This window comes from Hylobates moloch, unplaced genomic scaffold (assembly GCF_009828535.3).
Source record: "Hylobates moloch isolate HMO894 unplaced genomic scaffold, HMol_V3 SCAFFOLD_40, whole genome shotgun sequence".
NCBI classification, from domain to species: Eukaryota; Metazoa; Chordata; class Mammalia; order Primates; family Hylobatidae; genus Hylobates; species Hylobates moloch.
In genome coordinates, this window is record NW_026652315.1 from 1210958 (window position 1) to 1220703 (window position 9746).

Genomic DNA, 9746 nt, shown 5'->3' on the forward strand with positions numbered 1-9746 from the left:
GTCTCAAAAAAAAAAAAAAAGGTGGGGGGGATCATTTTAGATTATTCCTTTGTTACCAAGTCATATTGATTCTTCCCTAAAAATGTCTTTGTGCCTTTAATGCTCCCCTTCTCACTGCTGTTGCTCTGATTGGCTAGCGCTCTGAAAGTATTCCAGTGTCAAAAGTTTGGACCACTGCTTTACTTTAATTATAGTATTTTATCTTGCTTAGCTTGCTGCAGAACACCTAACTTAGATCCCTTACTCCAGTCTGTCTTCTTTTTGGTCCTGCTTTTAAACTTCTTGTTAATCCACTGCAATTTGTTCCTACCTAGCTTTGTAAGAAGCTACTCTTGCTAGGGCCATAAAAGACATCAAAGATCTGTTAGTGATCAATTCCAGTAGACATCTTCACTCCTTATCTTACTGGACCTTTCAGACAACACTCTCTCCTCAAAACTCCCTCTTCTAATAGTTTCCAAACCTTCACTTACTCTTAACTTTCTTCTTTACTTTTAATTGTACTTTCATCTACATCTTTTTCCTGTGACTTTTTCTTCTCTTTACTGCATAAATATTAGTGATCTTCAAGATTTTATCCTTGGCTTTCTTATCTTCTAATTTTCACTTGCATGATATTTTACTACCCCCAAATGTATGCAACTCACTAGGCTATAAACTCCATGAAAACAAAGCCTGGGTCAGTCTTGGCAATGCCTAGCACATTGTCAGCACATTTCCTGGCACAATATTCCAATCACTTTTTCTTGGGACATTTCCTATGCCCCCAAACCCAAGACCCATAGTTGCACGGCTTCCTAGCCACGTGACCTTAGGTAAGTTAAGGCACGTGTGCCACAGTTTCCTAATCTTTACAATGGGGAAAATAGTGGTATCTACTTCAGAGTGTTGCTATAAGAGTCAAATAAATTAACAGATGTAAAGCACTAAGAACAGTGCATAGCATACAATTACTATTATAAAATATTTTAGATGTTGTTATTATTACATATCCAACCCTTACTAGTCATCTCCTACCTGAAATTAAACAGCCATACTCCGTAACATGTCCCAAACTGAAAAACCCCTGCATCAACCTACCCAAACCTTCTCTTCCTCCTAAATTCCCTATTTTGGTTAACGGCAACACCATCCACTCAATTACCTAAACTCCCATCCCAGTAGATAGATCATCAACTTATCTTTATTCTCCATTGTATGAAGTCCCTCTACCTACCTTTACTGCCACTGCCCAAGCCTTGGTTTTCCTGTCTCACATACCCACTGCCTGACCTCCTGCCCACCGCTTCCCCACCTGCCAGTCTTTTGAAAATATAGATCCTTTTATCTGCAAGATAAAGTACAATACCTTCGGTCAGGCACAGTGGCTTACACCTGTAATCCCAGCACTTTGGGAGGCCAAGGCAGGTGGATCACCTGAGGTCGGGAGTTCGAGACCAGCCTGACCAAAATGGAGAAACCCCATCTCTGCTAAAAATACAAAATTAACCGGGCATGGCGGCGCATGCCTGTAATCCCAGCTACTCAGGAGGCTGAGGCAGGAGAATCGCTTGAACCCAGGAGGTGGAGGTTGCAGTGAGCCAGGATCGCGCCATTGCACTCCAGACTGGGCAACAAGGTGAAACTCCATCTCCATCTCAAAAAAAAAAAAAAAAAAGACCTTCATGATCTAGTCATTGTTTTCCTTGCCAGCTTCGTCTTTCACCACTCTTTTTTTTTTTGACACATAGCAGTCTGATCACACATAGTCCAAGAATACTCAAAAAATAAATGAAATAGAATCAGATGTTTAAGATTGGTCTTCAAACATTATAGTCAGTGATGCCATGTCTGCCTTTGTGCTCTTGGATATAAAATCACATCCGCACCTCAGTGGCCACCAAACCATTCCGCATAGCTTCCTTAACTGTGAGCTGTTTGAAGCTATCAGTTTGAGTGTTACTGAGTGGTTTTTTTGTTGTTGTTTTGAGACAGAGTCTCTCTGCCACCCAGGCTGGAGTGCAGTGGCGCGATCTCGGCCCACTGCAACCTCTGCCTCCCGGCTTCAAGGAATTCTCCTGCCTCAGGTTCCCGAGTAGCTGAGATTACAGGCACGTGCCAGCATGCCCGGCTAATTTTTCTATTTTTTTTTAAGTAGAGACGAGGTTTCACCATGTTGCCTAGGCTGGTCTCAAGCTCCTGACCTCAAATAATCTGCCCCCCTCGGCCTCCCAAAGTGCTGAGATTACAGGCGTGAGCCACCATGCCCAGCTATTTTTTTTTAAAGCTCTGAATAACTAGGAATCTAAGCAGGGGTTGGAGGAACCAGCTCGACCTTGGCACAGTGCCAAAATATAGCCAACCAGGTTTTCAAATAAGTCACAGCAGTGTTCGTCGGTGGTGTTGTGGCCTTCTCGGTAAGGTTTTAGACAAACTGGGCCATGTTTCTAGGATGAAAAGTCTGCTGTCCCCAGTGGCCAGCTCTTTCTTACTTTGTCTTCTAAAAGTAGCAATTACAAAAATTACAATAACAGTAATAGCTAGCAGGTCGGGAGTTCGAGGAGTGGTAAGGTAATGGAAACTTAAATAACTTGCCCAAAATCAGAAAGCTGGTGCATGGCAGAACCAATGCCTAAAGTTAGATCTGCCTCCAGAGCACGTGCTTTAATCACAATATGCTGCTGTTCAACTGCAGTTGGTTTCCCAAACACATATCACTTTCCTCTTTGACATCTCTGCACATGTTATTCCCTCCAGGAGGAATGCTTCTCCCATTTATCCTATAAATTCTATGAAATTAGGCTCAGAGAATCCTTTCAATAATTCAATTTAAGACACTTTTTTGTTAGGATTTTACTTGCTGTATAAAAGAGGAATCAGAGAAGAAAAGGACTTTAAAAATCCACTTCTGCCTTCCTGCCTTCCCCTCCCCTCCCCTCCTCTGCCCTCCCCTCCCCTCCTTTTCTTCCCTCTGTGGCCCAGGCTGGAATCTAGTCGGCTCGCTGCAGAGTCCCTGGCTCCAGCTCCCGTGATTCTCCTGCCCCGGCCTGCGGGCTACCTGGGATTGCCGAGGCGCGCCACCACCGCTGCCTGCTTTTTCTCCTTTGGCTGGAGGCGCGGTTTCGCCTTGTTGGCGGGGCTGGTCTCCAGCTCCTGACCCCGAGTGTTCTGCCCGCCTCGGCCTCCCGAGGTGCTGGGACTGCAGACGGAGTCTCGCTCACTCGCTGCTCGGCGTTGCCCGGGCTGGAGTGAGGTGGCGTGGTCTTGGCTCGCTGCAGCCTCCGCCTCCCAGCCGCCTGCCTTGGCCTCCCAGGGTGCTGGGATTGCAGCCTCTGCCCGGCCGCCGCCCCGTCTGGGAGGTGGGGAGCGTCTCTGCCTGGCCGCCCATCGTCTGGGATGTGAGGAGCGCCTCTGCCCGGCCGCCCCGTCTGGGAGTTGAGGAGCTCCTCTGCCCAGCCGCCACCCCGTCTTGGAACTGAGGAGCGTCTCTGACTGGCCGCCCATCGTCTGGGATGTGAGGAGCGCCTCTGCGCGGCCGCCACCCCGGTTGGGAAGTGAGGAGCGCCTCTGCCCGGCCGCCCCGTCTGGGAAGTAAGGAGCGCCTCTGCCTGGCCGCCCCTTCTGGGAAGAAGTGAGGAGCACCTCTGCCCTGCCGCCCCGTCTGGGATGTGAGGAGCGCCTCTGCCCGGCCACCCATGGTCTGGGAAGTGAGGAGCGCCTCTGCCCGGCCGCCCATTGTCTGGGAAGTGAGGAGCGCCTCTGCCCGGCCGCCCCGTCTGGGATGTGAGGAGCGCTTCTGCCCAGCCACACATCGTCTGGGAAGTGAGGAGCGCCTCTGCCCGGCCGCCCCGTCTGGGAAGAAGTGAGGAGCGCCTCTGCCCGGCCGCCCGGTCTGGGAAGAAGTGAGGAGCGCCTCTGCCTGGCCACCCCTTCTAGGAAGTGAGGAGCTGCCCGGGGAGGTCTGCCCGACCGCCCCGTCTGGGAGGTCTACCACGGAGGCCAGAAGCAATGTGGGGGCTGGACGTGGTGGCTCACGCCTGTAGTCCCAGCACTCTGGGAGGCCGAGGCGGGTTGATCACTTGAGGCTAGGAGTTCGAGACCAGCCTGGCCAACGTGGCGAAACATATGAAAAATACAATAGACAAACCAACCAACTCAGTGACAACAAAACAGGTCTACCCTGGAGTCATACTCTAATTTTTTCTATTTTCCTCCCTTTCTCATCTTTTATCCCACTTTCTTTTTCTTCCTCTTCCTTCTTCTTTGTCAAATAGAGGATTGAGTTATTATCATTGATCCATACAAAGTCCCTCTCTCATTTATTTTCTTTAATTCCCACTCCCCATTTCTATTCCCCGTCTTCCCTTGTGCAACCTTCCTAATATGTTTGATATGCATCTTTTTGTTTGTATGTATTTTTAGAAAATGTTTATTGTTTTGTGTGCAAAAAAAATTAATAAAAATAAATAAATAAATAAAAATCCACTTCTGGGCCTGGGCACGGGGACTCATGCCTGTGAACTCAGCGCTTTGGGAGGCCTGGACAGGAGGATTTCTTGAGTCCAGGAGTTCAACACCAGCCTGGGCAATATAACAACACCCTGTCTTCTTTTTCTTTTTCTTTCTTTTTTTTTTTTTCCTAAGAGATGGAGTCTTGCTCTGTAGTCCAGGCTGGAGTGCAGTGGCGTGATCTCGGCTCGTTGCAACCTCTGCCTCCCAGGTTCTAGCAATTCCCCTGCCTCAGCCTCCCACGTAGCTGGAATTATAGGCACACGCTGCCACGCCCGGCTAATTTTTTGTATTCTAGTAGAGAAGGGGTTTCATCGTGTTGCCCAGGCTGGTCTCGAACTCCTGAGCTCAGGCTATCCACCCGCCTCGGCCTCCCAAAGTGCTAGGATTACAGGCATGAGCCACTGTGCCTGGACTTTTTTGTTTGTTTGTTTGAGACAGAGTCTCAGTCACCCAGGCTGGAGCGCAGTGGTGAAATCTCAGCTCAAGGCAACCTCTGCCTCCTGGGTTCAAGCAATTCTCATGCCTCAGCTATCCAAGGAGCTGGGGTTACAAGCATGCACCACCATTCCTGGCTAACTTTTTTATTTTTAGTAGAGACAGGGTTTCACCATGTTGGCCAGGCTGGTCTTGAACTCCTGGCCTCAGGTAATTTGCCCGCCTCAACCTCTCAAAGTGCTGGGATTACAAGCATGAGCCACCGTGCTTGACCAACGAGATCCTGTCTCTACAAAAAATAAAACAATTAGTTGAGCATGGTGGCACATGCCTGTAGTCCCAGCTACTTGGGAGGCTGAGGTGGGAGGATCACTAGAGCACAGGAGGTTGAGACTGCAGTGAGCTGTGATCACACCAGTTTATTCCAGCCTGGGCAATAGAGTGAGATCTTGTCTCACAATTTTTAAAAAAATCCAAGTCCAGGGAAAAGAGAACAGTGAAATATGGTATTTATAACTTACAGCAATTAGAACGCATTCCCTTAAAATGTAAAGGAATAGATATTGTTAAATATATGGCTCAGGCTTCTTCCCTTCTGTAAAATTTTAAACTTCTCCTCTGGACAAAACTTAATGTCTACGATTTACATAATTCTAATGTAGCTTTATCAAACTGTATTGTATTTTTTAAAATATCATCCCTATTCTATTTTTTTTTAAGACAGGGTCTTGCTCTGTCATCCAGGCTGGAGTACAGTGGGACTCACCACAGCCTCAAACTCCTGGGCTTAAGTGATCCTCCTGCTTCATTCTCCTAAGTAGCTGGGACTATAGGTATTAGGTATGCACTGCCATGCTCGGCTATTTTTGTTGTTGTTGTTTTTTGTACAGACAGGATTTCTTTATGTTGTCCAGGCTGGTCTTGAACTCCTAGGCTCAAGTGATCCTCCCTCCTCAGCCTCCCAAAGTGCTGGGAGTATAGGCATGAGCCACTGTGCCTGGTCAAAAATTTTTTTCTCAATTATTCTTCAATATTAAATAATTGTAAAGTTTCATGGTTAAACCAAGATTCTAGAATTTCTGTGGAAACTGAAAGGTCAAGCCGACCTAGATTCTTGCACAGAATCAATTGGCAGAAACTGAGTAGAGGCTGCCCTCTTTGGACTGGGTTTGTCTAATCTAACCCCACCCCAGTTATCCCTGTCAGTATTTGAGTTTATGACCTGTTTTAAAAACTAGACCAAGTTCAAAATGGTCCTTGAAGTTTTTTCCTAGATCCCCCTTGCCATAGTAATCTCAATCACATTTTAGTCTGAAACACCTACTATTTATATCTCTCATCTGCAATTAACCATGTGTTACTTTCTGGAAATTCTATTATCCCAGTGTTAAAGACAGCAGAGACAGGAAAGTTTTGAGGGAAAGCAGAGGGCACCCCACAACCTTACAGGGTGGCAATGATGATAATCATTCATTCATTTGACAAGTATTTATTTTGTTCCTACTATGGGGATTTCCAGATTACCAAAACAAAACAAAACATGATCCTGACATGGTACCACGCACCTTGGTAAGAAATTTATATACATGATTCCATTTACTCTTTGTAACAATGCTATGAAATAGATATATCTCATTTAACAGATGAGGAAACAGGCAGACCAGGCTTCTAGCCGAAGTTTGTTTGACTCCAAATCTTGTAGTCTGGTCTTTTGAATTACTGGGTAAATCCATCCTTATTATCATTGCCATGGTCCAGAATCTACCTGTTAGCTTTCAAGGCCCAGAAGCTAGATTTTTCTCAGTGCAACCTGATTTGATCAACTGACAAGGACTAATTTATACGAGCTAAACTCTTAAGGGACTTAGGTCTTAAAATGTCACCTCATAATTTTATGAGTTAGCTATTCATGTTAGCAAGTCAATGCATTATTTCTTATCAATAGTTGAGAAGCTAAAGCATAATTCAAAGTGGCTTAGTAAGCAAGGCATCACTGAAGAAAAAATTAACTGAATGATTTTGCTGGCTAATTCATCCAACTATTCAACTTACTATGCCGCAATAGAATCTATCGAGGGAATAAATAGGTACCAGACCATCCACATGTTCAGGGGACCTCCACAATAGATGGTGATCAAAGCATACTTCAGCAAACCCTTATGCTGTGGGATATTCTCTGGACTCCATGCAGACCACCATCTCCCTTCCTGTTATTATATGCTTTCTTTGGGAATAATATAATTGACTAGACCACTTTTTTTTGCATTTATTCAGACTTTGATTCTATTTCCAGCCTTACTCTCACTTTTTTGGACACTGAACGAATCATATCTTCTAAGGTAACTGTTACAAACAGCTAAGCCGGCCGGGCGCAGTGGCTCATGCCCGTAATCCCAACACTTTGGGAGGCCGAGGCAGGTGGATCACCCGAGGTCAGGAGTTCCAGACCAGCCTGGCCAACATGGTGAAACCCCGTTTCTACTAAAAATACAAAATTAGGCCGGGCACAGTGGCTCATGCGTGTAATCCCAGCACTTTGGGAGGCCAAGGCAGGTGGATCACGAGGTCAGGAGTTCGAGACCAACCTGGCCAATATGGTCAAACCCCGTCTCTACTAAAAATATAAAAAATTAGGCCAGGCACAGTGACTCATGCCTGTAATACTAGCACTTTGGGAGGCCGAGATGGGCAGATTGCCTGAGCTCAGGAGTTCGAGACCAGCTTGGGCAACATGGTGAAACCCCGTCCCTACTAAAATACAAAAAAAAAAAAAAAAAAAAATTAGCCGGGTGTAGTGGCAGGTGCCTGTGGTCCCAGCTACTTAGGAGGCTGAGGCAGGAGAATTGCTTGGATGTGGGAGGCGGAGGTTGCAGTGAGTCAAGTTCGTGCCACTGCCCTCCAGCCTAGGCAATAAAAGCGACACTCATCTAAAAAAAAAAAAAAATAGCTAAGCTGATTCATTCTGTTGATTTAGTTAATTATCATCTTACTGAGAAGCACTCCATACTACCCCTTAAGCAATGTCTATAGGGGTCATATTTTTATTTTACTTGTAGATACTTACGTTTTGTCTTCCTAACCACATTGTGACCAACTTGAGGGCAGTGGCAATAATAATATATTTGAAAATATCTTTATAATTTATAAACTCTTTATTATAAGTTCCATTTCTTCACAGTACCACATAGCAAAATTATCCAAGCTATTTTCCTCCTGGTTTTTTTGTTTGTTTCTTTGTTTGTTTTTTTAATAGGAACCGCTCAGACTGCATCCTTTCCCTCTTAATCTCCCAAAGGAAGAGAAAAACAACCATCAATGGCAAATGGCAGTTGCAGCGAAGCAACACCAGGACCCGGCTTCACGCTCAGGAGAGAACGCTGTGCCTCCTCCTTGTGGTTTCTGGTGTTCTACGCATTCAGAGAAACTTCTCTAGTAACGAACTATAGAAATGATCCCTGAAAGCATAGTCTTCCTTTTCTTTTACAAAATGTGAAAACTGAAGAGAGGTAAATTTATGAATTTAATTTTACCCAAGCTTGTAAAATTAGTCAGTGGCAGGACCAGGTTCTTGTGGTCTCCATTCATCACACTTTCGGCTACATTGGGTTGCCTCCATGTGACCTTGCTTCATATTCTCTTTTGTGCCCCAAAGCACCACATCTAGATAGTCAGTGAAAATTATGGAGGTTCATTATTATGATTATAAACCAAATGGGTCAGAATTCTTACTGTATGCATACTAACAATTGACAACTATACTTCTCAACAATGCAAGTAGTTTTTGCCTGATATCATTCTAGGCCAGTGTTCCTCGAAGTATAGCTAGTGAAATACCTGCATTAGAGTTACTTAGGATGTTTATCAAAACCACAGAGTCCCCAGCCTGGGCAACACAGAGAGAACTCATCTCTACAGATAATTTAAAAATTAGACAGGTGTGGTGGCACACCCTTGTGGTCTCAGCTACTCTGGAGGCTGAGGAGGGAGAATCATTTAAATTCAGGAGGTCAAGACTGCAGTGAGCCCTGATAGCACCACTGCACTCCAGCCTGGGCAACACAGTGAGACCCCATCTCAAAAAAAAAAAAAAAACCCTGCAGATTACTGAGCTTTTCTCCAGTTCTGATGAATGGAGTTCCTGGGGATAGAGCCCAGAAACCCATTTTAATAGATTTCCCACATGAGAGTTAATTACACTAATTTGACAACCACTGTTTTAAACAAATACAGTAAGAGATATAGTGAAAATAAAAGACCAGGTACTTCTGGAAAGTCAGTGTCAACATATAAAAATAGTAGAAAAGAGGATATATTTCCTCAATTCTAAGATACCCTCAATTGTAAGATACACCATTGATTTAATAGCAGCTTTTGAAGAAAAGAGTGGTTTACTAGTTTTTCTAAAAAAATGGGAATGTTTAGGTTTTGTTTTAAGAAAGCAAAATTAGGCCAGGCGTGGTGTAATTCCAACACTTTAGGAGGCTGAGGGGGGAGGATCTTTTGGGGCCAGGAGTTTGAGACCAGCCTGGGAAACATAGCAAGATCCCATTCTCTTTAGCCAAGTGAGGTAGTACATGCCTATAGTCCTGCTACTCAGGAGGCTGAGGTGAGAGGATTGCTTCACCCAGGAGTTCAAGGCTGTAGTGAGCTACGATTGTGCCACTGCACTCCAGCCTGGGCGAAAGAGTGAAACCTTATCTCAAAAAAAAAAAAAATTAAATTTCAAAATAGGACTTCTTGAATGTGAGAAAAATAAAACAGAACCACTTGACTGAGAGAATGATATTATTATTATTATTTTTTTTTTTTTTTTTTTTTTT

At 44.8% G+C, this 9746-nt stretch overlaps 1 long non-coding RNA gene and 1 other non-coding gene across 3 annotated transcripts in view; one reads left to right on the forward strand and one right to left on the reverse strand.

Annotated features, from left to right (window-relative positions):
* The first annotated feature begins 3953 nt into the window (after positions 1 to 3953).
* LOC131382532 (uncharacterized) overlaps positions 3954 to 9746 on the forward strand; it is a 14210-nt gene continuing 8417 nt past the window's right edge. For both annotated transcript variants that reach the window (XR_009212078.1, XR_009212079.1), the window contains exons 1-2: positions 3954 to 4152; positions 8180 to 8432. This is a non-coding gene — a long non-coding RNA (uncharacterized LOC131382532). The remainder of the gene's footprint in view (positions 4153 to 8179; positions 8433 to 9746) is intronic.
* On the reverse strand, positions 8182 to 8397 carry LOC116463541 (small nucleolar RNA U3). The gene has a single exon (XR_004246709.1). It is a non-coding gene; the product is annotated as a small nucleolar RNA U3 (small nucleolar RNA).